This window comes from Lethenteron reissneri, chromosome 17, assembly GCF_015708825.2.
Source record: "Lethenteron reissneri isolate LAM-NWPU_2019-01 chromosome 17, ASM1570882v1, whole genome shotgun sequence".
In the NCBI taxonomy this organism is placed as follows: Eukaryota; Metazoa; Chordata; class Hyperoartia; order Petromyzontiformes; family Petromyzontidae; genus Lethenteron; species Lethenteron reissneri.
Window position 1 is genome coordinate 4,623,903 of NC_083795.1, and position 25,810 is coordinate 4,649,712.

Here is a 25,810-nt window from a genome sequence, read left to right on the forward strand (position 1 = left end):
TTTTTAAAAAAAAATGTATACCCTTCTTCCATCATGAACCATCGATTGTCCTCAAGTTTTGCTGCTATTCCTTACAACGCGCGCGTACGTGTCACAACTTAACATGGTTATATTTGAATTGAGCAAAGAAAATTAAACAAGCGTTAAACATCGATATTGCGTTACATCGGTTCTGATACATCATGACTCCGACGAATATTCATTTTGTTTTTGTTAAATCCTGGGAAACGCTAGGTAGCGGTTTCGAACGCATTTATGCGTTACCTTCCTCATGTTGCCTCGTTCACCACTTATCACTTCGATAATTCGATCACGGTTTTCGGGTTCGTTTTTGTAGTTTCCTCTCTGACTCTCTGTGTCGTGGGAGTGTGTGGTGAAAAATTGTGCTGCACATAACCAGAATTCGCGCACACGACCCACTTTGACACTTGGTTCGAGGCATTCGCTCTCTCTGCGATTACATGCACATTTGCCGAGTCAGTGTGTCGATTTAATTCTGTCCCTCGTAATGTTGCCCTCTTTGTTTTTACTAGTGTGTTGGATTTCAACACCATTCCCGATACGTCATGGACATTCGTCTCCATTTTAGCACTCCGATCCACATAATTTTTGGTTTCCCTTGGATATTTTCCATTCAAAGGCTCATGCCTGCGCTCCTCAGGGCGTGTCCCTGCTGTCTGTTTTTGTACTGTCCGATCACGCTTCAATGCAACCCTGTCCTTGTATTCGATCCGCGCGTCATTTACGGGAGCACTGTCCACGTTTTTGCCCGCCCTGTCACTTGCAGCCTGCCTGTATTTCACATTGAGCCCCGGGTTTAACACCTCGGCGGGTGTGGCGCGTATGGGCTGCCCGCTCTCAATCACTGTGGATGGTTCATCACGTATTTGGACCGTATTCTGTGTTATTCCTCTATTCCCTCCTGGTATAGCCGGTGGAGGAATTGGTCGGAATTGGATCGATTGTGTTTGACCTCCCATCCTGCGATTCTCGTGAATGTTCGCATCCATACCTCCGCGGTATGTGTAACACCTTCCCGCTAGGTGGTTATCTTCCCATCTCTGTGCGTAATTTGAACCTTGCGTGTGTCGTGGGATGGGGTGTTGATATGGTTCTGCTCTGAACCTCTCCCTCCTACGATTCTCCTGCACCCTTGGCCCAGTGTTTTTCCCATTTGGGTGCCAAATTTTTCCTGGATTGTTACTTCGCCATCCCTGTGGGTAATCTTGACCTTGCGCATGTCGGGGCATGGGGTGTTGGTATGGTTCTATTCTGAACCTCCCCCTCCTGCGATTCTCCTGAATGTTCGGCTTTGTGCCGCTCTCATTCTCGTGCCAACCTCTCTCTGGGTTATTTTGCCATGTGTGCGTGCGTTTCTGCTGCTCTCTGCATGGTGGGACTGCTCGGTGATTTTTATTCCTCTCTGAGAGGCTGGGTTCCTCATCCCTCTCCCTGTGTTCTGGATCCGAATTATGATTCTTAGCTCTGTATAACCATGCCATGTACGCCTTGCTCTCTATGCGGCGTAAGGATGCGGTTTCTGGATTCAAAACCATTCTCACCCTTTCTGTAATCTCTGGGCTCAAGGATTCAAAAAACATAATTTTGAACATTTTATCCCCTTCGTGGTATTGATTCACATCGCCTGCGTAATACGCTCTTTTAAATTGGACGAGGTAGTCACGTGGATCTTGGTCCATGCCCTGGGTCATCGATTTTACAGCATAAAACCCCTCAGTGAGTGTCGAATATTCTCCAAACTTCCGAATCACTGCCAGGCTCAATTGTTTAAAATCATTTCTAACCTTGTGTGGTAGTGACTTTACCCATGGAATAGATTCTTTATGTAAGGTCCGTTTCAACAAACTCGCTTTTTCATCCCGTCTCCTCAGCCCTCTAATCATTGCCTCCTCTTCCACTGTCGCGATATGTGTGTGGATATCCATAGTCTTATTGTGGGGGTCAAAATCGGGAATTCTGACTAGAGCCTTGTCCATCAACTTAAGGGTTTTACTGGTGAACAGGTATTCCGAAAGTTGATTGCTGACAGCGTCATCATCAAACAAGTTATCATCAGGCAATCTGTCACTTTGGTCTGTGCTGTGTCTCTTGTGTTTAAGTGGTGTGCATTTTCTGTGTGCGCGCCCAGGGCCGTGTCGCTCGTGTTGCCATTTCCCTTCAGTTTTTGCCTCTGCCCTTAGTGTACCATGTCCTGGCGATTTTACTTTAACTTTTGTGCGATCAATCCCTGGACTCTGTCCACGTACCCAAGAGAGTGATTTGATGTTACTTCCATATTTATTCTGTGGCTCAACGTCTGTGAGTTTCGCTGGTGTCGCGAGCTTTGATTTCCCCTCCCTCTCGAGGGTGTGAGGACATTTCTCGTCGTTTATTAGAGACGATTTCTCTCCCGTTTCCTTTCCAAATTTTCCCTCATTCCACAATCCCTGTCTGTATGCCTGTGTGAGAAGGTATGAGTCCTGTCTTGCCTTCTCTGCAGTTTTTGCATCGTGTTTGCCTTCGTTACTTTTTATCCAGTCAATTAGTTTCCCCCAAGGTGTGTTCGTGTTATCGATACAGCTCCCTTCCCATATGTCTCTCTGACTGTACTGCTTTGTAACAGATTGGTCGGTACGTTTAAATACGAGCTCCCCGTATCCCATAACCCATTCAAATATTATTCTTAATCCTAGCATCTTAAGTATGGCAAGAGTTACCTTAATATTTCTTTTCAGAGTGCATATAAACAATTGTATCACAGGATGCGTCAGTTCAACTCGAGCAAATAATCTCAGCCCAGCTGTCTTTGTTATACTCTGCTACTCTGGTATTTCCCTTCAGAGCGCGTTTTGTTTGTATACCCCCGTTTACAATCACAAGGCAACGTTAGTTCACAACACTTTGATTAACACATCAGTGATTCGTTCCTGAATTCATGCACAAACTGTCTGCGAGAGATCCCGGACGAGCCCCCATTATGTTGTATATGTTGGTTATGAAAATTTGTTATGTTGTATGCGTGCGTGGGTGAATTATTATGTTGTATGTGTGGGTTATGAATATTCAGTGGAAATAATAATAATTAATGAAATTTGGCCAAATGTGTAATTATCCGGAAATATGTTAATTATGTAATTACGCACATTTTAATTATGCCAATTCGAGAGGTAATCGTATTAATTATGCGAGTGGGTGTAATTATGATAACGCAAGTCGTTATGATAACCAGACCCCGGTTCACCCCGTTATCGCTTTAACATTTACTGAGTATGTATTAGTGTGTTTATTAAGGTCACCAAGTTCAAATCTCAACGCAGAAGCAGATCTTATGCATAGATTTCAGGAAAGAATCACACAACCACTTCTGTATTGATCAATTTATTACTAATTCAACCTTAACTATGATATAGTATGCGAACTCTCAATCCCGGAACGTCAATACGGCATCAATACAGTATCATCAACGATTGTCTGATTTCACTTTGACAACTGCACATGGATCCCGCATAACGCGATGGTTGTTAGTGAGAGAGAGAGTCGTTAAAACATGCAAATACTATGCTAAGAAAACCTTAACGTTAATGAATGATTATACTCAATATTGTTCACGCAGTACCGCACTCCTTATTGATCATACGCAACCCTTATCACGTTGTTAACACCTTGGGTCACGGGACAGTTGAATATTCTATAGAGGATGCGAGTACGTGCGGCGATTATGACTGAAGGATACTTGAAAGATTATACGGCGAAAAAAAAAAACACAATCAAAACAGTTACTATTCTTAAAGGCACCAATCTCAACAGATACATCGGCAGGTTATCTGACAGCAGAACGGCTCGGAGTAAGGGCCTGCGACGGTGCTCCTTTTCCGAAGATCGTTATCTTATACCAAGTTTACTAATTGGGGACCAGATCACCTGATAAGGATCCGGTGGGCCACCACTCCCCACGTGAGCGTGGCTCGGCGGAAGGAGGTGCCAAGAATCAGTTCGTATTGATGGATCTGTTGGGAATTTATGCGATTAAGAGTACAGCCCACTAAATATTAAAGATAAAAATTAAGAATACTCTTATACGACGGAGGCCACCACTCGGTCTCGTTGTGATGCCTTCCCAGCCACGGATGACTTATGGGTTCGAGTGTGTTTGAGTGGTAAGAGTTGTCTTGAATAGTCAGTGTTCGGAGTCGATTCTTTATGTCAAACAGACGCCTGGTGGTCGTGTGGTGAGGGGGCGGTGCGCGTCATACGTATCAGGCGCTCCCCTGTCACCGTGGTGAATTGGCTCGGATGGCTGTTGATACGCTGTCGCAGTTCGGAACCCGGTCGGTAGGTGGCGCCCACAACTCGCTCGTAGCGTGCAGCGCTGGATCGTCGCCAAGTCGCGACGCTCACCACCGGCGGCAGCGGAGACCTCCGGCGGCAGCAGAGATTGACGAGCTGAAGATGAGTCGAGCCGACCCGCTGGTCGCAGCTCGCTCCTGGGTCGACCCGCTGGTCGCCCTCGCTCCTGAGTCGACTCTCTGGTCGCACTCCTGAGTGGACCCGCTCTGGTCGCACTCGTTCCTGAGTCGACCCTCCCGGTCGAGCTTCTGAGTGGACCCTCCCGTCGCACTCGTTCCTGAGTCGACCCTCCCGGTCGAGCTTCTGAGTGGACCCTCCCGTCGCACTGGTTTCCAATGCTCAGGATCCTTTACTTTATGCCGAAAATTCCCCCTGGATCCCGCCCACAAGGCGGGGCTTCTTCCGATTTTTGCTGTGTCAGGATCTGTCCGTAGGCAGGTGTGTCCATGTGTCTGTCCGTATGTCCGTGTGTCCTTGTGTGCATCACTGACGGTATATTCGTTGTCACACTCCCTCCATAAAACCCACGAGCAAACAATCAGATGTTACAAATTGCCTCGAAGTCGTCTCTCTGTCTGGGTGCAATATTATCTCTTGTCTGGCCTTCTTCATGACCCAAAACACAGACGTTACAAATCGTCTCATAGGCGTCTTTGTTCGTGTTGCACAACCTGGAGGGAGGGGCAACACTCTCTCCGACCCGGCGCACAAAGAAATGGTTAAAAAGTTTTAAGTTAACATTTGTCCCTTACTATTTCACAGTTATGATTCTGTATGTAACCTAAGGTCTGTCGTTTCCCATCGTGGTGCCCGACCCAAGTGTAGGTGTTTCCCCGAGCGTACACACACTCCTATCCCGCGCTGCGGGGATACAAAGACGGCCGGGATCTCCCTTTCTCTCCGACCCTGGGTTTAACATTGTTTTTTTTTTTATTATGTATTTATATTCGACCTGGTGGTGATTCATCCCGTTATCCTGGCTTTTCCATAAGTTTTACTTTTGTCTTTTCATGCATATACTTATTACTATTAATTTATTTCCGATATCTTAGGTTAAGGGGTAAGTTTCTTGATCCTAGGAATTCGTATTCCTTGGTGCCTGGATGGTTATATAAGCGGAATATAGTTTACGGTGAATAGCGTTAACATTGATGTTATGTGCGATATTATGTATTGTGATGTCTTTAACTTAACTTGTTTGTCAGGGCTTTACTGACACGAAGTTGCATTCCATAGCCCGCAGTCTTTGCCCCACCCTATCTCTGCTCGCCGTTGTTGTTGCCTGCCGTTAATTCAAGGCCTCATTAATTTCCGTCACCCCTGAGTAGGTGAGGGCGGTTGAACCTTGGAGTCAGTTCTGGTTTTTGTCTGCCTGCTTCTTCTTGTGTCCCCTGACCCCGGGAGTTATTATTCTACTTTATGGCCTGTCGAAGCCCCACTCGCTGTTGCTGGGCTGGTGTTGTTCCCGGCTTTTTGCTTACGTTTGCAGTTCGCCGTGCTCTTGATTTCCTTCCCTCTTCAACCTTATATTGACTATTCGCTCCTGTCTGGGTGCGATTCAATTTTGACTTAGGAAGGTTCTGATTGTCATATGCTTCGGGTCGAATTGTATAGAAAGTATTGAAGTATGGAAATAACATTTCATATTGACTTAATAATGGTGATGGTTCAGTAGGCGTAACTTGTGGCCTGGTTTAATTGGAGTGGGTGTGAATATCGATAACTTTAGCCTACCCTGTTGTTAAATTCCGACTTTAACGTTACTTTAATAGCAATACAGAATAATTGAGCTTTTTGTCTTAACTAGGCGAATGCGAACTTCTGGTGACCCCGCAGCCTTGTTGTTCAGCTGGGTCTGCCTCCTTGAGAGATATACACCACTCTTATTCTCGTCTCACTGTGGTCATCCAACCTTCTGCTCTGGGAGTGTTATTCTTACTTTCAGGTCAAAGGCCCCCTCACGTTCAGACGTGCAGGGTTGTTTACATCAGCTCCCCCCCTGTGCACGTGTTCTAACTAGCTCGGAATCCCTGAACACACAATCAGTGATGATTCCTGGCTTTCTGTGGTTGTGATTTAGACAAAGGCGCCTCTGTTTCTTCCATTGCCTTTGAGTCGACACTGCCCTATTATTTGCCCATGTGCTGAGGTCATAGAATTCGTTTTGACTTCAGTAATATTAACATTCAGTATTGGATTAGCAAATGGGCAATGGTTCATTGATGTAGCTCGCAGCCTGGTCTCCAATTTGAGCGAGCGCGAGGATCGATAATTTAGCCTACTCTGTTGTTGAATTTCGAATTTTGACGTTACTTTAAAACCATGCAGGATGGTTGGGCTTTTTGCCTTAACTATGTCTGGCTGACACTCCCACTGTCTCTGCCCTTGCACGGGTGACATGTGCCCGTTCATCAGGCCTTACCTTTCCTTGAAGCAAGGTTGCAAATTCTGCCATCCTAGCCCTCCTCCGGTTCATTACTTAACAACACCTGGTGTTTTGCAGTTTGCTGCGCTTGGTGTGTTTCAATCATTAAAAAAACAAGTAAAAAGATAATATATAAAAATCATCAAATATTATTAATCTCAATTATGGAAGAAGGGTTAGGATACAACACTCCCCATCTCGGAACCAACCCATCCTGAGCATCGTGGTGAATTATGGTCAAATAACCGCCGTAACCTGCACGTCGTGGAGAGGACCTCGTACATTGTTGAAGGAACAGAATGGCTGTACATGTACACTAGGGTTAAAGTTTCGTATTTACCGCGGTTAAGAACATATGCCTGTTGGAACCGAACCATCACAGGTCACTGCATATATAGTAGATCACCAAGAAGAACTGCACTGTATCTACTAACTCTACTCTTATTGCACGCTCTACGTTTGCATTAAATAATGATGAATTTAAACCAGTGGTTCTTAACCTGGGGCACATGCACTCCCTGGGGGGTGCAACATGCCGTTTCCGGGGGTGCGGGGCATAGCCAGATCTTTTTAGAAGGTAAATCATCGAAACACAAATTAAGCATGGGCACGGAAGTACAACTACTTTGTTTGATCAAACCTATGTATTTATTAACATGCTTTTTTTTGTTATGATTGAGAACCAAAGGGATGCACGGCTGCAGTGAGGGTGAAGAACCACTGATTTGAACAGTGTTCATCGACCGCATGAAAACATCATACTTATAGCCGATGTACTCATCCAGTATTTTATTGTCTTTAGATGAACCAATGTGGGAAATATACAAAGCCCTTACAGTAAATAAACTGTACGTACTGTGCAGTGTTGTTAACCCAAAAGCTTTACAATAATTCAGCGTTCACTGACATAACTTTTGTTGTTTTGCAGTTGTCTTTTCCTGCTATCGCTGATACTCCTCGCCGTTTTCGTGGTTTAACCTGGTGGTGTTGTCGCTGGCGTTGTCGATGTAGGGGTCGGTTTCTGTGGCATGGGGTGAGCTACGCCATCGAGCCGCTGGAAGGGTCAACGCGGGGAGAGCACCTCGTGTATAAGCTGGAGGACTTGAATACCGGTGGTTTGGGCTGCGGGGTCGTCCATGAAAATGTCACCCATTTTGAAGACTTGCCCTCTCTTCCAATTGTGCTTCGGGTAAATGCCCTGCATTTTTTACATTTATTTCACGGCAACGCTGACATCACGTACAGCTGTTATACCATACACAGTCGGCTTGTTTACTGTGCAGTATTTGCAAAGTCGTTGGTGTCATTTCTCACAAACACTTTATACTGGTCTTATTGTTTGTCGTAAGATTTTGATCTCTCATACTCATTGCGTGGTAGAGTCGATTTAGTTTTATCGTGTGAATGATGTCTTTTGCAGCAGAGTTCGTAGCGTCTCACAACATTTTTAACCTCATTATGTAGATATTTACAATATATACAAAAAGTGCAAGAATTATACTTTAAAATATGTATTTAAATCCTGAATGAATAAAGTGCTGCTTGCTTCGTTCACGGAAGAACGGTGCCATTGCTCAGTTCTCCACTTTGCCATTCTACAGAAGAAACGTGCCATCCTCACTGACACGACCAGGTGGGTGGAGTTCGTCCTGGTGGTGGGTGCCACCCTGGTGAGTCATCCACATGGGGCACACGCGAGCGCACACACGCGCACCATACGTTTTAGTTTATCATGTGTTCTTCGGCATAATGTCCAAAGTTTCGCACCAGGTCATATTCGTGGCAAAGCTGAGGCCGTAGAAATATTTTGCGCAGATATGATTATGTTACGTAATTTTTTCGTGACACGAGTGTTTTAAAAAATGTTTGGGGATATTGCTTTGGCAGTGGTGCACAAGCACGGATAACAACAGAAAAGGTAAAGTATGTAATAGGCCATTTTTTGGACCCTTCATAATAGTTAAATGATCTGCTATGAATAATGGCCATTACGAGAAACGGGGCTAATTATATTTTGCTTCTAAAAGCAGCGTTACTTTTCCTTTTAAGGCAGTGTAGTTTGCGTTAGTCCTGTACAGTTTGTGAAGCCCAAGAACATAAGTTTTGATGGCAAGCCACATATCTACCAACTATTGTAGTTGCACCGTATGCACAATGCAAGTTTGGTTGATTTAAGAAATGTACAAAAATCAATTACAATACTACACACTGCACATACCGTACTGTCTTGATAAAATGTCTGAAATGCTTTAATTTTGTTAAGCATCGTTATGCTGACAGGGACATGTTTTTTTGCAGTATAAAAACAGATACAACAGCAACAGGAGCAGTATGGTTACAGACGTGGCCGCCATTGTGAACTTGGTAGATTTGGTGAGTATTCTATTCAGGACTGCAATGCAGCAGCTTCTGCTGGGTGCGGGGATTCAATGTTATTGCTCCGCTTATTTGTTTACACTGGTTGCACGTTGTTAGAGATGTACAGGCCTTCATAAGAAATATTTGTGAAACAGCCAAGAACACACTCTGGATACACTTTAGAACGGTGTTTCGCAACCGGCAAAGTCCCAGATCAGACGCGGCAATGTCAGATTTATAGGAGAGAAATTAACCACAAGGCGCCACCTCCCATCCTCCCCTCTTCATTGGTCCGGCACAGCATGGGAGACAGCCCATCAGCCCCCACCCCCAGACATGGAGACACACACGCACAGACATGGAGATACACACACAGACATGGAGATACACACACAGACATGGAGACACACACGCACAGACATGGAGATACACACACAGACATCGGCAGACGCACGCAGACATGGAGATATACACGCATAATGACACGCAGACACAGTTATGAATGCACTCGCTCACAGGCACGGAGACAGACACAACACGGGGATACGGAGACAAACAAAGAGAGAGACGTCACAAACACAAATTCACTCGCAGACACTGGAACAAAGACACAGAGAGACACTTAAAACAGAGAGGAGTACACAGACACAGAGACACGAGAGACAAAGACACAGAGACGCACGGAGACAACATTAACAATTGCGTTCGCCACGAAGTGACGGCAACTTCACCACGGTGCTTGTGCCAGGCTTGGTGTTTATAAGACCACGTGAAGTGTCAAAAAGCTCTTTACCAGGTCACGGAACAGACCCAGGTGTTATGGGTTAACTGAGGTGATCGACAATGCATTCCCACCCACCCGGGCCCACACAGACACACGGGGACACACAGACACAACTACACTTGCACAATTGGGAGAATTATTGTCACGGATTTTGGCAGTGCCATTTGATTTCCTTGTTCTTGGGATCGTGATTTCTCTCTCGGCTACAACGCATTCCCACCCACCTGGGCCGACAGTGATTTTGTTTATTTCGGTCTGCCGCAAAGACCGAGGAGCCTTGGAAGTAATTGAATGAAAAAAGCTTGAAGGACTGCTGTAGAAGAACGTATGGCTTTTAAGAGTACACCATTAATCTGAGAAAATGTATGAGTATATTAAGTAAACTCTCTTTATATCTCGATTTAAATAATTCGTGAGAATTATTTTATTATGTTTTATTTTTATTATTTTATTACTTCCCTTCTACGTGACTTTACCGAAAGAACCAAGAAGATGAATCTCTTTATATCCTTCATCATGATCACGTTAATTTATAGCTAGTATGTTTCTTAAAGGCCACGTCTCAATTGCATGCATCATAGTTGCTTTGTAGCTGCTTAAATTTCGATTTAAAGCTTTCGTGACTGCATGGATTCATCTTGGTTCTTTCAGTAAAGTCACGTAGAATGGAAATAATAAAATAATAAAAATAAAACATAATAAAATTATTCTCACGACGTTTCGGCCACAACGCAAGCAGCCGTCCTCAGGTGGAGAACAGGTCTGTCGAGAAGACAGAGTCAGACCTATTCTCCACCTGAGGACGGCTGCTTGCGTTGTGGCCGAAACGTCGTGAGAATAATTTTATTATGTTTTATTTTTATTATTTTATTATTTCCATTCTACGGGACTTTACCGAAAGAACCAAGAAGTTGTAGCTGCTTTTTTGTATCCAGCAAGAGCATTGTTTGCGACTTTTTTTCTAGAATAGAGTGAGGGTGGCTATACTAAGGGATGGCAACCTTTTTATAGTCCCTGTCACAATGAGAATCTCGAGGAAGGTGCACAGATAACAGACAGCACAGATAAAAGGACATTAAAAAAAGTGGATCATGATGATGATAGTGATAGAAAAGGACAACATTTCACATTTTGGAATTTCACCGACAGGACTACAAAACCATAAACATCCGTGTGGTGCTGGTGGGACTTCATTTAATGACGACGGAAGAGCAGGCATCGGTGGTTCAGGACGGTGATACTGCTGGTTCGGTTGTCGGGAAGTTTGCCAAGTGGCGGCAGACCAACTACAACACCCTGGGGCGGCACGATTGTGGACATCTCTTGACGTGAGTGGCACGCACAGTGGCACGTGATGTGGAATGCCCCAGGTGTGTCAGTGTATCCGGGTGGTGTGTTTACTGTGGAGGCCTTTTTTGAGTGGCGTGGTACGGAGTGGTTATTAGTTCAATGGTTCAGGGAAGATTAATGTGGCGTTTATTTTTGAGGATTTGGGAAGGCGAGGGTGTGGCCGGTGCTGCAGCCAGCGCTGCTGTGGTGTTTGCATGGCTTGTTGTTGCTCTGGTAAACGCGTGCAGTGATGTGTGATTTGTACCGTTTTGGTGCACATCATCTCACGTGGAAATCCACGAGGTAAGAACACCCGTGTTACACTTGGCACGAATGTTTTCCCGAGGTTATGTTATTAAGCTGCAGCCACTGATGACATGAGTACTGTAGATTTGTATTTTAAAGACCGACTTCCTTCCCTTTTAAACCATTGCTTGCATTTAAAAACATGACTGCGGTGTATTCTACGGTTCATCTGTCGTGCATGGGCCATGTGAGCCCAGAAAAGTACAAGTCAGCAGCATTTATTAATATGCTATTGAGTAGTAGTGTATTGATATGTAAATTCATTGATTCTTTTGGTTCTTTTTAGGCAATAAGTTAATACAATTATTTATCTTAGAATCGGTGTAAATGTATTCATCTAACTTTTATGTAAATGACTTAGTAACGTTACATTTAGACTGATGGCATGAAACAATAGATTACAAACAGCATGGAGAAAAGCTAGTAAATACAAGCGAGGCGAACGACTGTTACATTCTTGAATCAAATCGTGGCCCTGAATTTCGACAGCTCGTCACATTGCTGTGCTGGTGAAGGGCTATACCGCTAATATCGAGGTCTCCCTTCATCTCGAGTCTGCGGATATTTGAGAATTGGTGCTGTCTGTACAGTACAGTTACCCATTTATTTTTCCTTTCAGGTGGGAATCGTATGGAGGAATTGTGGGGATGGCATTTGTGGGAACAATCTGCTCCAGAAGTTCTTCTGCCGGCATCGCCTCGGTAAATATCACTTCTGCGGACCACACGCCTCGCTCGCTGGTGTCTTCATTTCCACCGGATGGTCTTGCTCTTCTGTGCAATTCAAGGAAAGTTCCTTCCGACTGCTCACATTGTTCTAACTACAACATCCTTTTCCTTCTCTGTTCCACACTTCACTTCCATATCTCCCTGCACTACGTTTGTAGTTGCTCCAGCTTGAGCATCTTATGCCACGCATAGTACCACCACTCTTCTGATCAGGCAGGGTGGTGCAATGGTAACACGTGTGCCTTGCAGCAAGAATTTCATCAGTTCGATTCCCAACTGGCTTTTTGTGTAGATATTGTAAATTCTCCCCCTACGATGTAACTGGTATTGGCCGAAACGTCGTGAGAATTATTTTATTACGTTTTATTATTATTATTTTATTACTTCCATTCTACGTGACTTTACCGAAAGAACCAAGAAGATGAATCCCTGCAGTCACGAAAGCTTTAAATCGAAATTTGCCCATTTGTTTAAAGTGCCGCACTGGAAGATGGACTCGAACTCTGTGACCTCTGGATTGCAGGTTTAGTGTGTCCTTACCACCCTGGAACAAAATTTATTAACCAAAAAAAAGAAGGTGGCTGACATTCATGATTTTTGTGGTTAGTTGGACATTGTTGCATTCACTTGATATTGTCATGGAGATGGTGCCTGCATCCAACTTTTTATTGCCATCTTAGTACAGGTAAAGTGGGGGAGCAGGGAATAATAACGCAACACAATTTTGATTTCGATCTTTCTTTCAAACTTTAACAAAATTATTTAGCGGACTTATTTTTAAGTTGGATCTCAGGTTATCTTCTGGACGATAAAATCAACTCATGTGATTGTTATTAGAAAATTAACTATTTTGCTCATTTCATTCGTTTTTGGATGTACGAAACGGTATTCTTTTCAATAATGTTCACCTGTTTTCTTTTTAGATGCCGACACGGCAAATCCCATCCGTGGCAGCTGTGGTGGCTCATGAAATGGGTCACAACTTGGGGATGAGCCACGACCGATCGCCCTGTCAATGCACCACCAGCCCCTGCATCATGAACGCTGGTTTGGTGTAAGCGATGCGATTTTGTTCTTACGCGCAGTGCCACCAGCCCCGGAGTGTGACCTTGTGCAAAGGGGACGCACATAAACACTCAATGATAGGACGGGGGTGGGGGGGGGGTGTGATACCACACAATCCAGTCAATGTTAACAGAATGAATAATGATTTGGGCTGAATTTGCCTATTTTGTAATGACAGAGGTCAGCAACAGACTTGTAACTTGAAAGAAGATGAAATATGTATTTACAGCGTAACGTAGAGAAATGTAACAGACTTGAAACACGAGATAGATTACGCAGAGACATCGTCGTGAAGGTTTCTATTTCCACTACACTCATTGTACAAATTTATTCACACAGTGATCACTGACACGATCCGGACATAGACATTGGAAGACCACTCCAGTGGCCAACACTCGCGGACCTTCGCTTAATTTTTGTAATCCAAAAAGCTGCTAACCTCCACGAACATGGATTTCCCTTCTGTGCACATTTTATTTACCCCATTGTGCGTTTTTTTGTGTTGCCCTGCCCTTCTAAGATATTTACATTTATGAAATGTATGGCTGTAGGCAAAGTTGGCTGTGTGCTTGCCCATCATGTGTGTATGTGTGTGTAGGGACCCGCCACCAACAGCATTCAGTGAGTGCAGCACGAGCGACTTTGAGAACCTGATTTTGGTGCAGCGCGGTGGTTCCTGCCTTCTCAACGTGCCGACCCCCAATGAGGAATTCCGGCAGCCCGTTTGCGGAGACAGCATTGTAGACAAAGGCGAGGAATGTGACTGCGGATCGCAGAAGGTGGGCCGTGCATGCATGGGTATCGATGGCTCAATAATAATGTGCCATATTCTTAGGTTTTGAATCTTTTCAGTCACGAAAGCTTCAAATCTAGAAATAATGTGCCATTTTATTGAGTGACTGTTGAGTGGTGTTATCTTGGTGTGGTCTGGAAGTGCCCCTTGTTGTTTTTGCTGCCTTGCCCAGGATTGATAAATCGGACCTATATAATCTAGATTTGAAGCTTTCATGACTGCAGGGATCCATACTCTTTGGTTCTTTCGGTAAAAATATAAAATAAATTTTATCACGACGTTTCGGGCGCAACACATGCGTCCGTCATCAGGTGGGACAACCACAGCAAGAAACAACTGCTGCAGTGGGCGAGAGCTGCTTTTGTGACAAGGGGCTATATAAATGAAGTATGGGAATTGACGGCAGGAACTTCTTGACGGGTAACACACTTTTATTAAATCCTTTAGGTATCACAATACAACGTGTGGTCTTTCTTCTTCCTCCGACACACTCCACTAATCTCGTGTAAGCTCTAGGCCTCTGGCTACACCCGATACACTTGACTCGTGTAGACCCTATGCCTCTGGCTACACACCATATACTCGACTCGTGTAAGCCCTATGCCTCTGGCTACACAATACACTCGACTCGTGTAAGCCCTATGCCCTGGCTACACATATTACATTCGGCTCGTGTAGACCTATGGCTACACCCACTACACTCGCCTCTGGGTTACACAGAGTCCCGGTCCCCTTAGGACAGCGGGGCTAGGTACCGCAGGGCTCTAGGTCTTCATCCCCGTCTTCATTCTTCGCTGGTTACACTCTCTCTCTACGCCTGTGTGCATCCCCTTTTATAGCCCCTGCTCACGAGAGACGGAGCTGATGCGGCGTCGACGTGTGCGTCGTTTCTTAATGACCCAATCATGACGCACTCTCTCTACGATCCGCTTTCCCCAGCGCGTGTTAACATTACTCCACCAATCACACTGCGCTGCCACCTGATCACTCCCTCTCAGCGCGTCACCGCCCACAGCCAATCGGTACCCCGTAACCCACGACCCCGCGCTGACCCCTGATCCTCCACCGTCAGCGCGCGTCACCACCTACACAGCCAATCATCACACACTGTGCATACGATCCTTAATCCCAGCGCGTATCACCTCTACATCACCCCCTCCCACATAGCTTGCAGCCGGCCCGGCTGTTAACCTACAACACAACATAACGCAACGCAGTAATAAAGAACTCCACATCCCAGTGTGCCCCGTAACACAACAACAACAACATAACACAACCTTAAATATGAAGCAATATACAGCCCGACGAACAACACAATAAAAGCGAACACCGTAAAACGAACGCGCCAAGTGTCACTGTGACCCACGCAGTGCCGAGGCGCTCCGGCTGCCTCGACTCCGCACGTGGTAGGTTACACAAAGTAGCGCGACCTAGCGCGAGTCCGTCTGGCCGGTCCGTCGTATGGAACGGGACGTTGGCGACCGTCCGGTGTCTCCGGCAGCTCTAGACGGCACGGATCGGGCCTGGAAGGACCGGCCCCGCCGTGAAGATCCGGCCGCCGGTGGTCGGCAGCAGTCAGTTCCGAGACACCTGGGAGCGGGTCAGGCGGAGACATGTGAGGAGCAGGCAAGGACAATTCCCCCTCAGGGTCGTCGGTCACGTCACATGCTCGGCCCTCACGACACAAGGGGAGGCCATACGGAGGCGAGAACGGTTTCAGTCGGGAGGGGTGGACGTACCAACGGCGTTTCCCCCATTTTATCTGAACGCACTGGGGGCGCGCAACCCGCACGACCTCCACGGGTCCCCGCCACGGCTTCAACAATTTAGGCGACGTGGCCAAAGGTGCCTGAGGGCAATGCAGCCAGGCCTTGTCACCTGGTTCCCAATTGTGCACGGACACCTTCCGTGCCCGCAACCGCTCGTTCGCAATTTGGCGAGCCCGCGAATTAAGCCGTGCGGCCTCCCTTGCCTCTGTCAGTTTATGAATATTAAATTTAATATGCTCTGCCAATTTAGAATTAGTTCGTGGTGCGGGCAGACCCAGCTGCGTTTCCATGGGCGGGTCGGCTTCCCGGCCGTACATTAGAAAAAACGGGGAAAACCCCGTAGCTGCATGGGGGGCCATTCTATACGCGGCAAGGACCCCAGGGACCTGCAGGTCCCAATCAACATGCGACTCACACACCTGCTGGCACAGCATAGAGGTCAATGTCCTGTTAAGCCTCTCCACCATCCCGTCCGTCTGCGGGTGGTACGGGGAGGTACGCACCTTTTTGGTACCCAACAGGTCGCACACCTCCTGCAGTAATTTACTCGAAAAATTTTTCCCTTGGTCAGTCAGCAAGCGTTCGGGAGCCCCCTTGTCCAGGACGTAGCCCTGGACAAAGGCGTCCGTCACAGCCGCCGCCGACTGGTTGGCGAGTGGCCACGCCATAGGCCACCGGGTAAAATATTCGACCCCCACCAACAGGTACTTATTACCCCTAGGCGTGACCGGAAAGGGCCCCAGAATATCGAGTGCAACGAGCTCGTTAATGCGCGAGACCTGAATAGATTGCAGCGGTGGATTAGCTGCCACGGGCGGTGGTTTCCGTCTGGCGCACTCAACACAACCCTTCAGAATATTCACCACGTCACCCCCCATTCCCGGCCAATAATAGTCACGCTGAAGCAGGGCAAGCGTTTTGTTAACTCCCAAATGCAAGAGGCGTTCGTGTGCGGCCAAGACAACCTTCCCCCTCACAGCAGAAGGCACCACAATCGCATGCCGCCGGGACAAACTGTCCCATCTCATCAACAGGCCCTGCTTAAGCTCGTAGGGGCCAGTTCGGTCGTGGCTACCTTCGGAACCCTCCGTCTTTCGGCGCAATGCCAGCAGGGAGCTGTCCGCCATTTGGAGACGGCCCCACTCAATCAACGACAGTGAGAGCAGCGAGTCCTGACCCCCTGGGGTAGCGGGACCATCCCCAATTGGTGTGCTCGCGGTCGCAACCAACGCCTCCCTACCTTCCGTAACCGGAGGTTTACAGCGCGCCGATCCCGATAAGCACGCACATTTGTGACAAGGCAACAACCGCGACAGGGCATCGGCATTCGTGTGTCGCAACCCTTTACGGTACGTAGTCGTGAACTGATAGTCCTGGAGGACTTCCAACCACCGCGACAATTGGCCCGAGGGCTGGGCAACCCGTAATGAATACTGGAGCGCCGCATGGTCCGTCCGGACCGTGAAATGACGACCATAGAGATATGGCCTGAATTGTTGTACAAAAAAAACAATGGCAAGTAGTTCACGACGGGTGACACAGTAGCGCTGCTCTGCCGGCGACAACACCCTGCTACCATAGGCGACCACCCGTTCGACCCCTCCAACGACTTGGGACAGCACTCCCCCAATGCCCGTGTTGCTAGCATCCGTGTCTAGCAAGAAGGGACTCTCAAAGTCCGGATAGCGCAAGGGTGGGGCCCTTACCAAGGCGTCCCGGAGGGAGCAGAATGCAGCCTCCTCCTCCGGTCCCCACCGGAACTTCACTCCTTTTGCCGTTAAAGCGTGCAAGGGCTTTGCAATGGTGGCGAAGTGCTCAACGAATCGGCGATAATACGAAGCAAAACCGATGAAACTGCGCACGTCTGACACTGACGTGGGCGTCGGCCACGAACTGACACAGTCCGTCTTCGCAGGATCGGTAGAAATCCCCGAAGAGTCGACAATGTGACCCAAGTACCTCACGGATTTACGAAAAAGATGGCATTTGGCCGGTTTAAACTTTAATTTAGCCGATCGCATTCGCAAGAACACCCCTCTCAATCGCTGGAGGTGTTCTTCGAACGTTTTACCGAAAACAATGACATCGTCAAGGTAAATGAGGCACGTCTCCCACTGCAAGCCCGACAAAACCAATTCCATAAGACGCTGAAACGTCGCAGGAGAGGAGTGAAGTCCCATGGGTAACCGGTTAAACTGAAACAGGCCCCCTGGAGTCCGGAATGCAGTCTTAGGCTTAGACTCCTCGTCGAGTGGCAACTGCCAAAATCCGGACAATAAATCAAGAGTCGAAAAGTATCGCGCACCGGACAATGCGTCGAGAGACTCGTCCATCCTGGGGAGCGGATACGCGTCGGCCACCGAGATCTTATTCAGGCGGCGGAAATCGACGCAAAATCGCAGGGACCCGTCCTGCTTTTTAACGAGCACAATAGGTGCTCCCCAAGGACTGGAAGAAGGCGAAATAATGTCGGCTTCCAGCATATCGTTAACTGCCGACTGAACATGTTCCTTCTCAGCAGGACTCAGTCGGAAGGGATTTTGCCTGACCGGTGCCGCATCGCCCGTTTCAATGTGGTGGCGTAGCAGGTCCGTGCATCCGATATCATACTTATGTTTACTGAAGACATCCGAAAATTCAATCAGCAACCCGCGCAACGCACCCAACTGTACCGCTGACAAATCGTCAGAGTCCGCGCACAGCATATCAATCCAATCTAGGTCCTCCTTTGATGGTACGCTATTCGTGGGGCTCGGATCAGCCTGCGCAACCAGCCTCTCCTCCGCAGGGACCCGTGCCGCGTGAGCCAGCACGGTGCCCTGCTGAATGACGGCCGGCCGCGCCCCAGCGTTTAAAACCATGACAAACGGATCCCTGTCTGCCCCAACCAAAGTGTGAGCCACCGATAAATCGAGACCTCCAACAGCCCTATTAGAAGGACCCAAAAGCATGGCCTGTTCCGAGGCCTCCTTCCCCCATGGCTTCCGTAACCGGAGGGGAATCAACATTTGTGAACCCGGGGGCACGTGCACGGTCTGTGTTGCTAATGCCTGAATGGTAGCGCACGCCGTCCGAATTACATTAGGGCTCGTCAAAAATGAAATACGGCGACCCGATGGTAGTTCAATGCAACGCTGATCAATGAGAATTTTGATGGGCATTTTCGCCAAAAAATCAGTGCCCAATAGGCAAGGAACCGCCAGGGAAGATGAAACGAAAACGGGTCCCGACAATTTGATATCACCAATGCAAATGGACGCCCTAATCTGACCGATAATGCCCAACGATCCCCCGTTAGCGGCGTAAAATGGCACATCCACCGGAAGAAGCGGACGACATTGTACCGGGAGAATATTATAAATGAGATCCGAAATAATAGTCGCCGATGCCCCCGTGTCCACTAACACCCTGACCTCGACCCCATCAATCGATCCGGTAACGACGGATGAACCCGCTGAGGCAGCCACTATTCTGTGCCCCAATTCCGACCATTTAATGTCTCCCCGGTCCCGGCCGAACCCCCCTCTCCGAACCGAATCTCCGAACTCTACTCGGCTCTCCCTCGTCGCAACGCGACGACCCATACGTGTCGAGTATGCGGGCCAAGCATGTGAGGTGCCGCGACTTGCCGGGGTTTGCAGTGATGACTTGGGGCCTTGGTCGTCGTCCAGCCGAGGTCCCATGGCGCGTTGACGTGGGGCACGGCAACCGGAGGCCACGTGGCCACGAAGGCCGCAGTTATAGCAGGTGATGACAGTAGTCGGAGATCTCGGTTGCTCCAGCTTGCGGGCCGCTCGCAGAGGCGAACGACCCCCCGACCTCCAGTCCCCCGCTCGTCCCGCGATGAACGCGTCCTCTCGTGGGCTGACGACTTGGGGCACGGTGTCAACCGGACCCGGAGTTGAGGCCACGGCAGCGTTGCAGCCGACCCCCTGCTTTCGTTGAAGGACCTCGTGCGCTTGCATGCTCGTGGCGACCCGTAATGAAGAAATATCGGTGTCGTCGGCCGTGTTGATGGGGACCCCCAGGTCCTGCGCCAACTTGAGCAGCTGCTCCAAAACCATCGCATCTTGGCCCTCCTCGTCCATACGAGGGAACGCGGCGTCAGCGAGAGCGAGCAACGCCGTGCGGTAGGCGAGCACGGTCTCCGTGTCCGCCTTCCGTCTTGCGTAGAAATGATGGCGGCACGCCGAGGGAGGACCGTAGACTTTTGCCATGAGAGCCAGCGCATCCTTGAGCGTGGAGCGGTCCGACCTGCGTGCGGACGTGAAGGCCGCGAGCGCGTTGTCGTCCAGCATGGCAGGCAGTGCCCGCAGTGCCGTAGCGTCGGACCAGGCGGACATCTCTTGATGCGCCAAAAATCTGCGCTGAAATAGGCTCCAATCCCCGCCTTCCGCCTTGAATGCTGACAACGTGGGAAGGCGCTGCTGAAAGATAAAGTCGTCCTCCTCCTCGTGCTTCCTCTCTGCCCCCCCGTCGGTGTGTAAGATGGCGGCCCCAGTGGCGGGTGTGTGATGGCGGTCCGCCGCGCGCGTTGGTGACGTCAGCGGCCGCGCATGGAGAACCGCTGCCACGTGGTGATGGCCGTTCCCGCCAAAAGTTGGAGCGGATGAAATGGCGGGAATCGCCAAATCGTTTTGGCGGGAATCTGCAGGGCGACCCTGTAGCACGTCGGCCGCCGTCCCCGCTCCTCCCGACGAGCTGATCTCCGCCAAGATGGACGCGGCGGCGAGCAGCAGCTCCGCCAGACGGGAGTGTGCCTCGCGAAGCACGGTGTCAGTCCCCCGTCGCTCGTCCGGCGCCGTCGGTGGATCCTGCCCCGTGGGCAGCTCCTCTTCCTCACCCCCTGATGCCCGCTGGCCCACGTCGTCGAGGTTGTCCTCGTGGTCAATCCCGTGGGTCCGACGGTTCCTCCTTGTATCCATGCTTGGAGGACCGTTTCACTTCTGACGCCAGTTGAAGTATGGGAATTGACGGCAGGAACTTCTTGACGGGTAACACACTTTTATTAAATCCTTTAGGTATCACAATACAACGTGTGGTCTTTCTTCTTCCTCCGACACACTCCACTAATCTCGTGTAAGCTCTAGGCCTCTGGCTACACCCGATACACTTGACTCGTGTAGACCCTATGCCTCTGGCTACACACCATATACTCGACTCGTGTAAGCCCTATGCCTCTGGCTACACAATACACTCGACTCGTGTAAGCCCTATGCCCTGGCTACACATATTACATTCGGCTCGTGTAGACCTATGGCTACACCCACTACACTCGCCTCTGGGTTACACAGAGTCCCGGTCCCCTTAGGACAGCGGGGCTAGGTACCGCAGGGCTCTAGGTCTTCATCCCCGTCTTCATTCTTCGCTGGTTACACTCTCTCTCTACGCCTGTGTGCATCCCCTTTTATAGCCCCTGCTCACGAGAGACGGAGCTGATGCGGCGTCGACGTGTGCGTCGTTTCTTAATGACCCAATCACGACGCACTCTCTCTACGATCCGCTTTCCCCAGCGCGTGTTAACATTACTCCACCAATCACACTGCGCTGCCACCTGATCACTCCCTCTCAGCGCGTCACCGCCCACAGCCAATCGGTACCCCGTAACCCACGACCCCGCGCTGACCCCTGATCCTCCACCGTCAGCGCGCGTCACCACCTACACAGCCAATCATCACACACTGTGCATACGATCCTTAATCCCAGCGCGTATCACCTCTACATAAACAAAAGAACGGGGGGAGGAGCCAGGGAGGAGAGATAGAGGGGGTGTGGGGGGGGTGTCCAACATCAGCAAAGGTCCTACTGACATTGTTGGTGAGTGGGGCTGGGAAGAGGAAGCTGAAGAAACCGGAGATGCAGATATGAAGGCAAAATATAAAGCAGCTAAGGTTTTACCTGGTTAATAACATCCTTCCAATGATTGCTCTATTTGTGTCCATCTTCTCCGTTGAAGTTATGTCTACGTTTATATATCTGGATGGCTTTATGAACAAACCTTTGATAGTAGCCTGAAGGTTTGCAGAGTACCTTGGTATCGGAAAACACAATATCATGAGAGCCCACAGCGTTATAACAATGTTCAGCCACGGCAGAGGAATTGGTTCTGCCGTGTTTCAGATCTGACTTGTGCTCGCGGATACGGTCCGAGACATGTCGTTTTGTTTCCCCAATGTAACAATCACCACAGATGCAACTTAGTTTGTAGACTCCAGATTATTGCTTGTCGGGAATGACATCCTTCACAGATCACGGATTGTGTGTACTGTACTGAATTGGACCTGGATCTTGTGTTTGTTTAAGATTTTGGAAATCTTTTTGGTAACGACTGCTCTGTATGGTAATGTGATGGTTTTGATAGGCGTCTCAGGGGGTTGTCTCTCCCCAGAAACATGACTGACGCATTTGCACATGGTGTCAACAAGTTTCTGTCTTAACCTACTTTATAACTACATTTTGTAATACTTTTTTAATCATTGAGAATCTCCCCAAATCCATGAAGATGTGTGTAAATGGTATTCTCGACACATTAAGTTATGGCATTTTCACTCGGATATGCATCGTCATTTATTTTTGTATATTTTTTTAGGAATGTACAAATCCCTGCTGTGAAGCAAGCACTTGTAAGCTTAAGGGCAACTGCTGAGTGTGCCTATGGCTTGTGCTGCAAGAATTGCAAGGTAAGGAGAAATTATGAGTGTGCATATCACTTATGTTGGGGCAAATGCACAGCATGTACAGCATACAACAGAACTCCTCTTATCCACGGCAGCTGTAGGATCCGCTAAAGCTCAATAATCCGCGGCGCTATTACTTCCTATTGTGTGCAGGTTGTCTGCAATTTTACCACAATGCAGAGCAAAGCGGATTCCTAATGTTCACGGTAAAGTACAAGCACACGCTGGAATATGTTGCAATAAACTATGCGTATACGTTATTTACTTTGTTGTTTCATCCAGATTATGGGCCAAGGCGAGAGTTGCCGCCCATCAGTGGGAGCCTGTGACCTGCCCGAGTACTGCAATGGCTCCTCGCAGTTCTGTTACACGGACACCTTCATACAGAATGGATACCCGTGTCAAAACGGTTCAGCCTACTGCTACAACGGTGTCTGTCTCACCTTGGACTACCAGTGCCAGAGCATCTGGGGAGGTGGTACGTATTCGGTGGCGAGATGTTAACTACCTAATCTGCTATGCAGGAGGCCGTGGGCTCGATCCCGACCCTGTGACGCCTGTATATTTGGAGTTTGCATGTTCTCCCCGTGGTCGCGTGGATTTTTCACCGGGTCCTCCTGTTTTTCTCCTCCACATTTAGAATTGTTTAGCTGCTAGAAATTCCCACATGATAAGCCACTCTGTTTGAGTTATCATTTGTGGCCAAGCCACTTCTGAAAAAGAGCTAGATAGCTCAGTGGGCTTTACCTGGTAAAATAAAAATAGTTTAAATAGTTTGTGTTAATAATCCTTGTTATCTGTCCTCTTCACGTTATTTGGTTTTAGTCATTTACTGGGTTGTGTAGTGCTATTTTCCAGTTGGGTGAAGCTTGTTTTTCAGATGTGAATATGTAGGAATGATCGACATTGTATGGCTTTATTCCACATGTGTATTGTTCTTCTTGGTTCTTTCGGTAAAGTCACGTGACTTTTTTTTTCGATTTAAAGCTTTCGTGACTGCAGGGATTCATCTTCTTGGTTCTTTCGGTAAAGTCACGTAGAAGAGAAATAATAAAATAATAAATAGAAAACATAATAAAATAATTCTCACGAATTGTTTTATTATGTTTTATTTTTATTATTTTATTACTTCCCTTCTACGTGACTTCACGTGACTTTACCGAAAGAACCAAGAAGATGAATCCCTGCAGTCACGAAAGCTTTAAATCGAAATGTGTATTGTCGTACTAAAAATTGTCAATCCCATTTATCGTTTTGGCAGATGCCGCTTCAGGATCGGATAATTGCTATTTAATTGTGAACACTAAAGGAAATGAATTTGGCAACTGTGGCCAACTATCAAATGGATATAAACCATGCACCACAGCGTAAGTATTGCAAGTGAGATCTCTGTATGCAGAAAAAAAAATACTAAATTGAGTGTCAAGCCTGATGTAGGTGGGTCCTATATTGGGATATTTGACCATTTATTTTAAAGCAGTGTTTTACGTGTTAATTATGTATGGGTCCACACACGATGCAGGAGATTGTGATTTTTTTAGGTAGCAGTTTATTTGTGATTTAAAGTATTTTTGCGAATATTCTAGTAACTGGTGAAAGAATGAAGATTGGTCTATTATTGTTAGGGTATAATTTAGTGCCATTTTCATATACTGGATGAATAAGAGCAGATTTGCATTCTAGTGGAAATGTACCTTTGGTAAGTGACCGCTTGAAAATGTGTGCAAAGGGCATTCATAGATGAGATCTGCTACAGCCACAAGTGCAAATGCAGGTAACTCGTCTTCTCCCATGGATGATGATGTCTTAGTTGATACGAGCTTCTGTAGTACATCCAGTTCAGATTTGGGACTAAACGAGAAGTAGGGACGATGACATTCGCTAACATTTTTAGGGTTGATGTGTAAAAACGTTCTAAATACAGACCAGGGGAAAGAAGTGATTGATGTGAATGGCAGTATATTTGAAGAAATTTTATTCCGGTTATTCTTCTTCTTGGTTCTTTCTGTAAAGTCACGTAGAAGGAAACTAATAAAATAATAAAAAGAAAACATAATAAAATAATTATTTTATTATGTTTTATTTATTTAATGTTTGATTTTTATTATTTTATTATTTTCCTTCTACTTTACCGAAAGAACCAAGAAGATGAATCCCTGCAGTCACGAAAGCTCTAAATCGAAATTTATTCCGGTTAGTTTTGCCAAAGATATGTCCTACTGATCCAAAATATGAATTAAGTCCATTAAAATAAAACAATATATATTCCAGCAACTCATGGTTTGTATATATATTTATTTTAAATGATACCTAAAAAATAGTGTTCGTGAAATAATTTGGAAGAGCCTCGGCAAGGAGGCCCATCTGCGGTGTGTGGCACTGCACACCGCTTAGGTTTTATTCCTACCCCCCCCTCCCCCCCTTGTAGGAATATCAAGTGTGGGAAGCTGGTGTGTGAAAACACACCCTTGAAGCCGCTCATCGTCGACGTCCCAAACTTTGCCAGCTACCAAGGCTGCAATGCCGTCAGCTTCAATTACGGCAGCGATATTCCTGACCCTGGTCTGGTGCAGCCCGGCACCAAGTGTGGCAGCAACAGTGTGAGTACAGGGAGAGGGAAGGTCAACGGTGATTTTGCGGTGAAGGTGGAAATTCATTGTGGCAATTAGACGATGATAATTATTGATCGTGATAGCAATGCAGTGATAGTGTTGCGATTTCTCTCTGTGCGACTGGATGCAATTTGTTCCATGTAGGGTGATATCTCTGGACCACCGTATAACGTTCTTCAGTTTTCATCGGAGTAATCATTGTCTCCATCCGTTACTATTTAGCTGCTGTTATTAACAGGCCCAGCCTTAGGTGGCGGCAGGCCCATATACGATGTATGATACATACAGAGAACTGCGTATTTTTCACCCAGGGTATAAGGTGCATCATATGTGGGCTTATAATGGGTAACACTCATCACATGGCATACAATAATTGGCAGGGTAATTGTTAACTCTCACAATCAAAAGAACATTCAAATGAGCTAAATTATTTATTTGCCGGCTCCAGTTATCATTGGTATTTTATTTATTTATTTCACCTTTATTTAATCAGGTAAAAAAACCTTGAGGTTAAAAACATCTTTTACGGTGTCCTGTAACATTTAATCCTTCTATAAATGCAAGTCTTTATCCTGAAATCCTCGTCCTAACTCTGGTCAGGATGTAAGATCAGTCAA

At 47.3% G+C, this 25,810-nt stretch overlaps 1 pseudogene; it reads left to right on the top strand.

Moving 5' to 3' along the window:
- Window positions 1–25,810, top strand: part of LOC133343352 (disintegrin and metalloproteinase domain-containing protein 9-like) — a 52,695-nt pseudogene that overhangs the window by 12,773 nt on the left and 14,112 nt on the right.